Source organism: Palaemon carinicauda, chromosome 29 (assembly GCF_036898095.1).
Source record: "Palaemon carinicauda isolate YSFRI2023 chromosome 29, ASM3689809v2, whole genome shotgun sequence".
Classification (NCBI taxonomy): Eukaryota; Metazoa; Arthropoda; class Malacostraca; order Decapoda; family Palaemonidae; genus Palaemon; species Palaemon carinicauda.
The window spans coordinates 64,562,344-64,576,575 of NC_090753.1; the positions used below are offsets into that span (position 1 = coordinate 64,562,344).

General features: G+C 34.6%; 1 long non-coding RNA gene across 1 annotated transcript in view; it reads right to left on the minus strand.

The window, feature by feature from the left end:
• Positions 1–271: 271 nt before the first annotated feature.
• The window catches only part of LOC137622803 (uncharacterized), a 436,057-nt gene continuing 422,096 nt past the window's right edge, over positions 272–14,232 (minus strand). The window contains exon 3 of the long non-coding RNA XR_011040478.1: positions 272–340. This is a non-coding gene — a long non-coding RNA (uncharacterized lncRNA). The remainder of the gene's footprint in view (positions 341–14,232) is intronic.

Genomic DNA, 14,232 nt, shown 5'->3' on the forward strand with positions numbered 1-14,232 from the left:
ACATTTATACCCATGTTTATAATATAAACATATATTTAATATACAATACACACACATATATATATATATATATATATATATATATATATATATATATATATATATATATATATATATACATGTATATATATATATGCATGTATATATACATGCATGTATATATACATGCATCTATATATACATACATACATAAGGCACACGATTTGCGCAAAATGTTTCCTAGCTACACCGGGATTGAATACGAATTATTCACTATTGCCTCAATTGCTTACCATTGTTGTAGGGTTGATGGAACCAAAACTCCGTATGTATAATTCACATGTCACGTTGGTTGGCTCATCTGCAAAAGAAAATATGAATCAATAAAAGCGCAAAGAAAGGAATGGTACATTGTCTCCAATTCTCAAGATAAGGAAAGATAAACTTCAAAAATTAACTTATATACATTTAATCGTATACACACATGCATATATATATATATATATATATATATATATATATATATATATATATATATATATATATATATATATATATATATATATATATATATATATATACTGTATATGCAGGAGTGTGCATACAATAGTGATTTTAAAATATGAGAAGATTTCCGATATTATTTACATAAAAGTATCCTCTTTTAAGAAACGGAACACGAGCTTTTATTAATGTGTCGAAATTACTACGAATGTTTTATCAAGATCATACTAAATAGATATTAAAAACAGTGCAATTTCTTATCGTTGTGTATTTTGCCTTCTTTATGCATGCATAACTAATATAAAACAAATAAATTTGCATTTAAATTCTCTTTGTTAGAAATGCAACAGCATCCTTAAAATTTTCGTAAATATATTAATCGTGATGTATTTCATTTTCATTTACCTCTCTTCATCAGTATTCAAGATTAATAATTTATAGCTTCATACTAATCTGTGAGTTTGAACTTGCTATCTATAACATCAAATAAATGAAATCCTAGATAATTTCACTAAAGGAAATGAACACCAAGGATCAAAGAGGCTAGTTTTCATTCAGAGCTCTTCAACATTAATCATTTTTATTGCTTGCAGTAATACATCTCCTTTTGATCTTTTATTGGGATGATTAGCATGAATCTTTGAAGAACTTCGTAATTAACTCCAGAGGATCAGTGCATGCTGGAGGGATATTAATTGTTGATTGACTTACCAGAGAAGACGTGAATTCTCTGCTGGTTTATGACTACATTCCTTAGGGATTTTAAGGCACAGACGTTTAAGGTATTCATGTAAGATATTCTTTCAAGTATATCTTGATTGATATCACGCTTCTTTTCAATTCTGTTGTCTTTCTTCTATGTCTTATTCTTAAATTCACTAGACTTAAACGTGCAAATAGATATCTGTTTTAGGCTCGAAGTGAGGATGGCAGGTTCATCCTTGTCAAAATTCTGTTGGTATTTTTAGCTTTACTTCAGAAGCAGGTCTTCTGAAAGCTATTTACCTTTTAAAATTACATCTTTCCTCTTATGGTTTTAATTGAATACTCTTTTATTCTTTATTTATAATAAATGATATCGGCGTTAATGACCTTAGATGTCAGTATGCCTGGAAACCTCAAATCAATCAATCAATCAATCACTGGTGAAGCTTTTAGAATGCGAATTTTTTGAAAAATTCTGAATGAATTTTTTTGAAGAAATCAAATACAATATATTAAGTCCTATGAAACCATAATTCATTGATGATTATTAAATGTTAAACATCTCGTTGTTTTAGTTTTTGCATAATTATGATGAAATAGTCACCACTCAAGAATGCAAATGAAAAAAAGCATTTGGCAGATGTTAAGAATGAAGAATAGATAACTTTGTATTCATAAAAAACTTTGTATTCATATAAACAGGTGTAGTTATTCAGACATCCTTAAAAACTTGTAGTCACATAAAGAACGATTAAATTGTGAGAAATTTGTATTTATTTAATCAGCAGTAATTACTTAGGCATCTTTAAAAAACTTTCAACTACAATTGGCCTATTGGAAACGTCCCTCTTGACAAAGGCAAATTTCATTATATTGACCCCTTCCAAGGTATGAGAGTTACAAATTTACATAAAGGTGTATATTTTACACAAAAATGAAAAGAGACTAGTATATTACAATTACATTCATGAAAATCTTAAATCTAAAGTAAGGACATTATAAGGTTAATGAACTTTGTAGTTTTTTTTTAATTCTCTAATATTACTTGAGATCTACTGTATATAGAATAAGCTTAAAAACGTTTTTTTTTTTTTCAGTTCTCTAATACTGCTTGAGATCTACTGAATGTAAAATAAACTAAACTAAAACAAAAACAAAAGAAACTGTGACCTAAATTCAGTCTCTTCAGATACATCATTAATGTCTTAATCTCGACTGAAATAATTCTTTCCAAAATACAGTTAATTATTACAAAAATGATTTACCTGATATTAACAAGAACACTAAATGCGCAACCCAAGTCTCGGTTTGGGTTAATAGGCAATTAAAGACTGTTTTCAGATGGCAAGACAGATACTCAACGAACAACCTTAATCATTTATTGGTTTCGAATCATAGATTAGATCTGCTAATTGGCTTGATACGGGGTCAAACGATGTTAAATTTTGGTATGCATAAAGAATCTAACAAATAAAGGTTTGAGAGAGAGAGAGAGAGAGAGAGAGAGAGAGAGAGAGAGAGAGAGAGAGAGAGATTTTAACTTTTTTTTTCTATCATTTATCGCAACTTTGTTTGGTATAAAAAAAGGGTAGAGGTTAACACAGCACCATCGCATTAATGTAATTTTGGTCTGCTATATATATATATATATATATATGTATGTATATATATATATATATATATATGTATGTATATAAATATATATGTATGTATAGATATATGTGTATATATAAATACATATATATATATATATATATATATAAAGAGAGAGAGAGTCTTTTAACTAAAGGTTTGTGTCATATATTTACACACATATACATGCATACATTTACAAATATTTATACACACACACACGCATATATATATATATATATATATACACACATCCCACTTTCAGTAAACCATTGGACCTACTTAGTACTTGAATGCGTAACCAAAGAGAGAGAGAGAGAGAGAGAGAGAGAGAGAGAGAGAGAGAGAGATGGCCTAATTAAGAACACTTAATTAAGCATCCCACGCATGAACGGGCCAAGACTTAAAAACAATATTTGGCGCAATGGAATCTTCTTCTCCATTCATTGACAAGTAAATCAAAACTTCGCCGAGTGTCAATTCCAAGACAAAGTTCAGAGTTGAATTTATCGATTCCAGTTTGTGTCTTTCGTCTTCAATTCTGATTGTTCTTCCAGATCTGTTTTAGTTCTTCAATATCTGATAACAGTCTACGTCGTTTTATTGATTTCTGTGTGTTTATGGTTTCAAGTAGTACTAAGCAATGCCCTATTTTTCCATAAATATTTGCCCCATATTTTATGCTTTTATTTCTGATGTTTATTTTAGTAACTTCAGTGTTCTTCTTCTATTAGCGTGCTTTTCCCCCATTCTTATGGGGTAACACAGTTGCCTTCTTTTGAAGGACTTTGCTTTGTCCTTTGGGGTGGACCGTAGTTAGTATATATTTACATAAATAGATAAAAACACTCAAAAGGCACACAGGCATTACAATAACTCTACGGAATCACCACGACACATTTCACTAGATAGTACACATTGCCCAAAAAAGTTTACATACAGTAAACATGCCCGGGCACATGTTAATTTTCACACCGTGCGGGAGCATCAGAATACCTTTTCCCCCAACATCCTACAGAAGGAAAACAGCAATATCGTCAGTAACCATTATCTGGTATTATCCTGGCCCTCACATGAGTGACGAAAAAGTTCGATCTATATATTAGCTCTGTATAACAATTCAACATTGCAGTTAACTGTCTATTACCTCTCTAATGCACTAGATACAAGGTGGGCTACTAAAGTGCTTAATGAAGACACTTGAGAAGCGCTCAAGCTCGATACTTTTTCATAGTGTCTGCAACCAAACCATCCTTGTGTGTTAGGGAAAATGAGTTTTTGCAGGAGCCAGTGGGTCTACATGTGGAGTCATTAGCAGCCATTGCCTGGCCCTCCCTGGTCCTACTTTGAGTGGAGATGGGTCGTGGGATCTGATCATATATTCAACAACAAATGCAGCCGTTTCCAGTACCCCTGCCCACCCCTGCCGGACAAAGGCCCCAAACATGTCAATTCATGTCTGGGGTTTGACCAGTTTCCATCACCACGCTGGCCAGTGCGGAATGGTGACGGTGGGAGATTTTTGTCTGGTCTCTTACAGCGAACTAACGTAGTGTTCCCGATTTGTACAGCTTTGCAGATCATATATAAATATATATATATATATATATATATATATATATATTATGTCTATGTGAGTAATCAGCCTTTTGAATATTGTCTTGTCTATTGCCTCTGCTATTCATGAGTTACATTTAAACCTTTAAATGAGTTGTTACAGTGCTCATTTATAATTGAATTACTGACTGAAGTGCAATAAAATTAAATTAAAAGAATCCTTCAAGCACTTGGGTGAATGAAATGCGATTTCCTATAAAAATTCTGCTTATATAAAAGTCAGTGTCTTCAAACTTTCAAATAAGGTCGTGAGTAAAGCTAAGTAATAGACGACAAGGAGATAATTTGTCTCTGTAATTGAGATAAATTTAATTTACATAAAAGACATTTAACTTCAAAGGTCTGGTTTATTGGATGCTTTTAAAGTTTCTTTTTCAGCTTACATTCCCAAATAATTTAATATTAACGACAAATTTCTTCTTAGAATATCACTTATCAGACTCTCTCTCTCTCTCTCTCTCTCTCTCTCTCTCTCTCTCTCTCTCTCTCTCTCTCTCGAATAAAAAGCTGTCCTTTTTTCAATGGATCATCCAAAATTCTGATCCATCTCTTCATCACACATGTATTGGAGAATAGTCGTAGTTTAATTTCAAAATGACATTTCAGTTGCGAATTAAAAGTGACCTGTGCATATCATTACTTAGAATCCAGGTGCATTTTAGCAAATGGCACATTTGTCATTTTTGCATGAATTTAATGAAGAATTTTATGCAAAAGGTTTTATAACTAAATACCACTCTTCATTTTGCAGCGAAAATTATAGTCCATTTCTTTTAGAGAGGCAGATTTGCACCGACTCGCAGCGGTGCCCTTTTAGCTCGGAAAAGTTTCCTGATCGCTGATTGGTTGGACAAGATAATTCTAACCAATCAGCGATCAGGAAACTTTTCCCGAGCTTAAAGGGCACCGCTGCGAGTCGGTGCAAATCTGCTTCGCTAAAAGAAATGGAGTATAGTATGGAGTGATTAATTACTAACTAGAAATGGAAATAGAAATATCTATTTAAAATGTAAGTCTAATCCAGTAATTAAAAGAGCTTCTTATGTATCCATTTTTCTTTGGAAAAGCAGTTTTCGCTATGATCGAAAATAATGATAGATGATAAATCTTTCTGAAAGACTAAAGCTATGGACTTTTTACTTTATTTTGCTTTATGCAATGACACTGATTGCTGAAATAGGGTCTGGTGATTTCTAGAATTTTAAAGCTGTAAATTGTTGAGACTACTATGTTTATTATATTTCGGTCTGAGTGAGTGAAAGGAAACCTCAGTTAGTGACTTGCTTTTCCGTCTGACATAAAAATGAGATTTTATTTTCTCAAATTGGATTTAATATTTTAGAAAATTAAATATTTCATTTTCTAAGCATATTTGTTATAGAGATTAAAATTAGAATGTTTTTACCTTTAAAACGTGTTAGTATGCTGTCGATAAAGGGTATTATTTCCTACAATTGGATTTATATTCTAATAATAACAGGCATTTCCCCCTGGCATAAAAGAAATATTTAGTAGATTATAGGAGTCTTATTTATTTTTTATCCCATAAAAACAATAATTATGAAATTATAAAGTAGACTACTGTATATCTCTAAACTGCTGAAGAAAATTGTAACCAATCCACTCGCATCGAGGAAATATTTCACATTACGAAGACAATTATATCTGTTAGCAGATTAAATTTTAGTTTAGATACGGATATAGACTGAACTTGAAGTCTAGCTTTTTGGAGGGGGAAAAGAGTCCATGAAATCTTTATTCCAAAATGTATCCATTGGATTCCCAGAACTGTTAAATAGGAGGCGTATTTTATGTACAGTTACTGAGGATGCCTCTTAGATATACAGTTACAGAGAAGGCTTCTCGGATGTACAGTTACAGAAGAATCCTCTTGAATATAAGGTTACAGAAGAGGCTTCTTGGATGTACAGTTACAGAAGAGTCCTCTTGGATGTACTGTTACAGAAAAGGCCTCTTGGATGTACTGTTACAGAAAAGGCCTCTTGGATGTACTGTTACAGAAAAGGCCTCTTGGATGTACTGTTACAGAAAAGGCCTCTTGGATGTAAAGTCACAGAATATGGCTTTTGGATATGTAGTAACAAAGAATGCCTCTTAGATATACAGCTACAGAGAGGGATTCTCAGATGTACAGTTACAGAAGACCCCTCTTTGATGTACAGTCACAGAGAAGTTCTGTTGGATGTGCAGTACAGTAGAGGCCTCGTGGATATGCAGTTACAGAAGAGGCTTCTCGGATGTGCAGTTACAGAAGAGGCCTCTCGGATGTGCAGTTACAGTAGAGGCCTCTTGGAAGTGAACTTACAGAAGAGTCCTCTTGGAATTGTAGTTACAGAAGAGGCCTCTTGGATATGCAGTTACAGAAGAGTTCTCTTGGATGCGTAGTTACAGTAGAGGTCTCTTGGGTGTACAGTTACAGAAGAGTCCTCTTGGGTGTGCAGTTACAGTTGAGGCCTCTTGAATGTGCAGTTACAGTAGAGGTCTCTTGGGTGTACAGTTACCGAAGAGCCTTCTTGGATGTGCAGTTATAGTTGAGGCCTCTTGGATGCCCAGTTACAGAAGATTCCTCTTGGATGTGCAGTTACAGTTGAGGCCTCTTGGATGTCCAGTTACAGAAGACTCCTCTTGGATGTGCAGTTACAGCAGAGTTCTCTTGGATGTGCAGTTATAGAAGAGGCCTTTTGGATGTGTAGTTACAGGAAAGGCTTCTCGGATGTGCAATTACAGAAGTGGCCTCTTAGATGTTCAGTTACAGTAGAGGCCTCTTGGGTGAGCACTTACATAGAAGGACCCATTGGATATTTCATTTGCCTACCATAGTTTTATTTAGTTCATAGAAGGCTCAAATCATGATGATAATGGCTGAGGGGTAAATTTTACCTACAGAGAAACATTTTTTTTTTTCATAAATATTAGTATTTCGCAAGATTAACAATGGTCCCTTTTTTCCCTTCAGTTTTTTTTTTCTTAGAACGACTTCATATGACTTATTCTTCATATTTACTTATAAATTTCATCAGAGGTTATCATGTTTTCCTAAAATATTCCTTTGAACCTTTCATCAAATTACTTTACGTCAATTATATACATTTTGTTTCCTCAACTTTCACCTTTATTCACTTTCCTTTTCTTGCTATCTCTGCCATGTAATAATTTCCCATCGTTTATTTGCAAATAACCTTGCTGCCTAATTACATTCTGCAACAGAGTAACAATGCGTAATTGTTTTGGCGAGTCAGTCTTTTCAGCAAATATCCATAACGTTATGTACAGTTAAATTCAAATGTCCGCTGACAAGCTCTTATGACATTAACCCTAATGCACTCTCTACATAAGGTCGTTAATGGTACAATGACTCCTTTTAACTTGACAAAGTGACGTAAAGGGGCCGAATGCCGTGTCTGGAGATTTTATGAAAGAGACTGAAAATAGATTATAATTACCTCAGGCAACGAAGTTGGAAGGACGTTATGTTTTCGCCCCTGTTTGTTTGTTTGTGAACAGCTTCCTGGCCACAATTTTAATCGTAGAGCAATGAAACTTGCGGGAATTAACTATTATGTAATAAGCTGTAAATGATTAAATTTTGGAAGATCAAGGTCAAAGGTCAACGTTACGGTCAAGCAAAATGTCTATATCACGTAATGTGTTACAAGTTTGGAAATCCTTGTCACAGAGACTTAAAACTTGTTTCATATTTTAGTGTATGAAAATACACGCCAACGAGAAATAATCTGCCGTGGTGGAGGTCTGCACTCTACTGAGTGTCCCTCTGGGCTTTTCTGAGCTGATCTTTAAGAAAGAGTGGTGACAAGAAGTGGCACGTTATCATATTTTTCGGAATATAAACCAATTTCTGGAAGCTCTAAAAATTAGTGAAAATCATTATTTTGACCAAAAATATGCCTTTAACCAAAAATACGCCTTTAACCAAAATACGCTTTTAACCAAAAACACGCCTTTAACCAAAGACGCCTTCAACTAAAAATATGCATTTAACCAAAACACGCCTTTAACTAAAAATACGCCTGTAGCCTAAAATACAGTTTTAACCAAAAATACGCCTTTAACCAAAATTACGATTCAAAAAAATATGCTTTTAACCAAAATTACGCCTGTAACCAAAAATACTGTTTTAACCAAAAATATGTCTTTAAATCCAAGTCCTTGTCTTCAATCTACAGTTTTTCATCTCCAAGTTTACTTACCTTACTTTAAGTGCGGCTTTTCCGGTCCTATACAGCAGGCGAACCCTACTCACTACAAGACCTCCACAGTCATTTTATCATGCTCGTTCGAAAGCATTGGACCTTTCACACAGCATATTGCTCGTTTATTGTCAAATCCACACTATCAAAGTACTTAGAGAACAAGAGAGTCTTCAGTTTCCTCTTAAAGCCTTAATAATATCTTCAGTCTTTCGAATGTCTAGCGGAATCTTATTGTATAGTCTCGGGTCAGCATATTTAAAGGCGATAAAGCCTACAGTAGTCTTTCAGTTTTTAAAGATTTCGGGGTATAAGGTTGACATCTTCACCCTTATTAAAAAAATTCTTAAAAAATAATGTTTGAATATATGTTTTACAATTACGTTTTATTCTGTGTTCAATATATTGCAAGTATATTTTCTATTTATAATAAAAACAGCACTAAATAAATTTTATGAGTCAATTTCAGTTTATACAGTATAACTAGTGCCACTAATTGATAAATAGATAAATGAAGAAATGGTATAAAACCAATTATCAATATTGAGAGAGAGAGAGAGAGAGAGAGAGAGAGAGAGAGAGAGAGGAGAGGGGGATGTTATCAACTCTGGAAAGCCACTTGAAATTATTAACTTTTTATGATCGCATATCTTTTTATGTAAAAAATTTTCATATCAGAATGATGAAGAAAAACCTCCAATATTATTATAGAAAATATGTTCAGGATTGTGAGAGAGAGAGAGAGAGAGAGAGAGAGAGAGAGAGAGAGAGAGAGGTTACAAATCCAAAGAAATAATATTTTCCATATCAAAGTGATCAGGAAAAAACTCCTTCAATATTAATATAGAAAATAAGTTCAGGATTAAGAGAGAGAGAGAGAGAGAGAGGAGAGAGAGAGAGAGAGGGAGGGGGATTACAAATCCAAAGAAATAACATTTTCCCTATCAGAATGATGAAGAAAACCCTCCTTCAATATAATGGAATTTCCCTATTGAGTGAGATGTTCAAAACAGATGGTTCAATTGGTATTTATTACAGCTGGCTTATTTCATCTTGTTAAAGTGAACAGGAGGAGAGAATAGTTTCCAAACCTTTATGGGAAGGTTTACTGCTACACTTGGAACGGGTAAAGATACAGTTTATTATTACCTCCGCCAACGGAATTGTGATGAGGTTAATTTTTCGCCCCTGTTTGTCTGTCTGTTTGTTTGTGAACAATTTCCTGGCCACAATTTTACACATATAGTGAAACATTCAGGGATTAATTTTTATGTTATGGCGTTGAAGTGACTCAATTTTGAAAATTCCTAGGTCAAAGGTCAAGGTCAAGGTCGATCGAATTATCCCTAACCTTAACCCCAAGTTCGCGCATGTTTGTCACACAGACTTCAAATAGGCTTACGGTCTAAATTGCTTATGGGAAAGGCAAGCTAGTTTCGAGAAATAAGCTGCCATAGCGGAGGTTTGCATTATCAGAGTGCTTTTCTAGTTATTATTATTATTATTATTATTATTATTATTATTATTATTATTATTATTATTATTATGTGCGAGGTTACAAACCTAAGTTGGAAAAGCAGGATACTATAAGTTCAGGGAAATGTAGGCTAGTTAGGAATGGATATAAGGAAACAAATAGAATAATATGACTGAATGTACCATTGTACCCTTAAAAAAGAAAACTCTAACACAAGACATTGGAAGACCATGGTACAGAGACTATGGCATTACCTAAGACTAGAGAACAATGGTATCTTGTAATCTTACCAAGAGGACAATAGCACTGAAAAAAGACAATGTGAATGTGTGCGGGTTTGTGCATGCCTGTGTGTGTACCCAGTATGATTGAAACCCCTTTAACGAAATAAGAGAGTATACCTCGCTCTGAGGAATTGTACCAATCAACACTCATACTACGTGGCCAGTTCCTGTGTTTAAGCCCCGCCCACCACCTTTTCCATCTCTTCCTACACTATCTGTTTGGTTACCGGCCGCGCAGTAATCGTGTGACAGAGTGCGCTTCCTCAAAGAAATGTATACCGGGAATTCTTGTATCCGACTGTACAATAACCAATTAGAAATTGAAAAGTCATTCGAGACCATTGGCGATTAAGAAAGAAATCTTTTACTAAAACAAATTCTGCAATTAGCAAATACACCAGAAATCGAACCAAGAAGTTAACAGGAATATCAACATATAATTACTTTGAAGTTTGCTTAGAGTTGAAGCACTTTGACATGCTTACCTCTAGGCCAGGTTTGCACTAGACATATTAGATCGGGATGCCGCCTTTGGCTAACTTCCTCCGACTTTAATGGGAGTTCCGAGGAGGAAGTGCTGCTGCAGAGGCCCTAAAGGAATCGCAGCTAGATTTATTTCCTAGGATTGAATATCCTAAAATTGAGAGAGAGAGAGAGAGAGAGAGAGAGAGAGAGAGAGAGAGAGCTTAAATGCATGTAATTGTATTGTACCTATTCACTACGTCCCCTTTGGTAGGTTATATTCACGCAATGAGGAAAACTGGGAGAGAAACTACTGTAGACTCCATTAATCAATTAACAAAGAGAGAGAGAGAGAGAGAGAGAGAGAGAGAGAGAGAGAGAGAGAAGAGTCACCCTTCAGATTCCCAATATTGACAATAAGTGAGACCAACATCCCTCTTCCCATATGGAGTCAGTATTGACACATGTGTGACGCCAGTCAGTTTTTTTTCCCATCAATCAATCGAGCTTCTTTCGATGCCCGAGCGACGCCTGCAATTAGAGGAGGACGAGAGAGAGAGAGAAAAAGCGGGATTCAATAGGTGGCGATACGCTTGCTCTATTCGTCCCCTGTTCAGGTGGTTGCGTTCATTTGGTAATTTAAGAGAGAGAGAGAGAGAGAGAGAGAGAGAGAGAGAATTTAGCGGCAGATTCAGGATCCCTGCGCACACACAAACACACACACAACAACAACAACAACAACAAATGAATAAGCAGCTTCTAGTCCACTGCAAGACAAAGGCCTCAGAGTTTTCCTAAGCCATGTCTGGGGGTTTGGCCATTTTCATCAACTGGCCACTGCTGATTGATGATAATGGGAAACTTAATTCTGATCGTTCACAGCGAACTAACTTAGTATGGGTGGCCCTGACTAGTACAGCTTTGCTGATCAAGGCGATACACAAACCCTTTCAAGGTGTTAAGGTATAACCCCACATCTACGCTAAATGATCTTGTGACTTTTAGCATTTTGATATTTGGGTCTGAGTAATGTTCTCCGTATTCGTAAATATATTTCCCTTTCCCCAACATTATGGATTAATAATTTATCGTGTTGAATAAACCTCACGTTAAGCAGACTTACAAGTAGTTCGTCTTTATTAGAATATTCATATCAACACTCAAACATTTTCGGATGTTCCTTCTAAATGTTTGTATGTATAACATTCGAAATTGAATGTTAATGAACGAAGAGTTTTGAGATTAAGTAGAATATGTAAATGAACATTGAATTACGTCTTTCATTCTTGTTATTACCATCATGAAATTATATTATGACAAGCCAATTCACAATAATAATTTGAAAAGCAAAATGACCTTAACGATGTATGTTGTCATTTCGATTGTTGATTTAAGCTATGACCATCTGTAACCTTTATGTATTACGCTTTGTAATGGATGGTTAAAGAATAGAAGTGGTCGACTCAAACGATGAGTTTGAAGTGGATTTGAAGGATAGATGATTGATGATAGAAGTTGTAATTCGAAGATTAAGCGAAGGTTTACATTCTTATTGATTTTAAATTTTTATCAGATCATCTTTCCAAAGCTATTTAGGTCCCTTTCCTGGCCTTGGCCTTATTACTGATAGGGCAATCAGGATATATTTGTCCAGAGAAGAAAATAAAGAATCATAATTATTAGTCATATACCAGCATAAAGCTTTGCAAAAGTATTGCCTGTTGACAACATAAAAGTTTGTAAACTATTCACCGGTTACCAACATAAAAGTTTGTAAACTATTCACCGGTTACCAACATAAAAGTTTGTAAACTATTCACCGGTTACCAACATAAAACTTCGTAAAGAAAAAAAAATGCCCTGGAAACAACATAAAACCTTATGAACTATTTATTTACTGTAAACCAAAATGAAACTTTATATAAATTGCACCAGAGAACAACGTACAATTAAACCTTACAGATTATTTACTATAGACCCACATGAAACGTAAAAGTTGAATATGAGAACATGAAACCTTGTCAAATATTTACATGTAAACCAACCAAATATTTTGCAAACCATTTGCATGTAGACCAACATAAAACCTCTAATCTATTTGTATGTGGACCAACATAAAACCTTGTAAACTATATGTGGTAGACCAACATAAAATTAAGCTGCTGTTTTGTCTCAAAACAACATAAAGTATTTTTAATTACATACTGATAACTTGAGGGACAGAGTGCAGACCTCCGAAGCGGCAGCTTATTTCTCGACCTTTTATTCACCTTAACCTTTGACCTTAACATGTATCAACCAAGTTTGAAGTCTCGGTGACAACGAAGTTCAACCTTATGGCTGTTTACGTGAATTGGACATTGTGCTTGACCGTGACCTTGATTTTTTGACGCTGACCTTTCAAAATTTAATGATTTCCAACTCTTTACATAACATTTAATCTCTGCGAGTTTCAGTACTGTACGATTAAAAATGTGGCCAGGAAGCTGTACACAAACACACATACATACATACAAACACGAGGTAAAACATAACCTCGCACCAACTTCGTTGGCGGAGGTAATTACACCAAACCTTATTAAATTTGATTCTGAGATCAACATAACAAATGAATTCCACTTGGGCTAATCACGTCTGTATGACAGCATAGGTAACATATGTGGCTTTTATTATAAAAAAAAGAAGACAGCTTAATTGCTCTTGATTCCAATCAAAGTGGGAATCCATGGCGAGATTCAAGCCATGTTCAATCTGAAATAATGTCATCAAAAATTATAACAGAATCTTTTTTTCGAATATCAAACAGCATTGTGAACGAAATCCTCGTGCTTAAATGGTCACCAAAGGTGTGTATTGCAGTTTAACTTTGAATAAAGTAATTAACTTGTTTGATCGACCGTTATGAAAGTGTGACCGTGGCTTTTCCTGTTTTTTTTTTTTTTTTTTTTTGGGGGGGGGGTTTAAATGATAGTTTGTGTAGATGAAATGGCAACGTGAATCTCATTTATGCAAATGTATGTACTTGCAGACGTTGCATGTTGCAATACGTACTAGAGAGAGAGAGAGAGAGAGAGAGAGAGAGAGAGAGAGAGAGAGAGTTTAAGTGCATGTAATTGTATTGTACCTATTCACTACGTCCCCTTTGGTAGGTTATATTCACGCAATGAAGAAAACTGGGAGATAAACTACTGTAGACTCCATTAATCAATTAAGAGAGAGAGAGAGAGAGAGAGAGAGAGAGAGAGAGAGAGTTTAAGTGCATGTAATTGTATTGTACCTATTCACTACGTCCCCTTTGGTAGGTTATATTCACGCAATGAAGAAAACTGGGAGATAAACTACT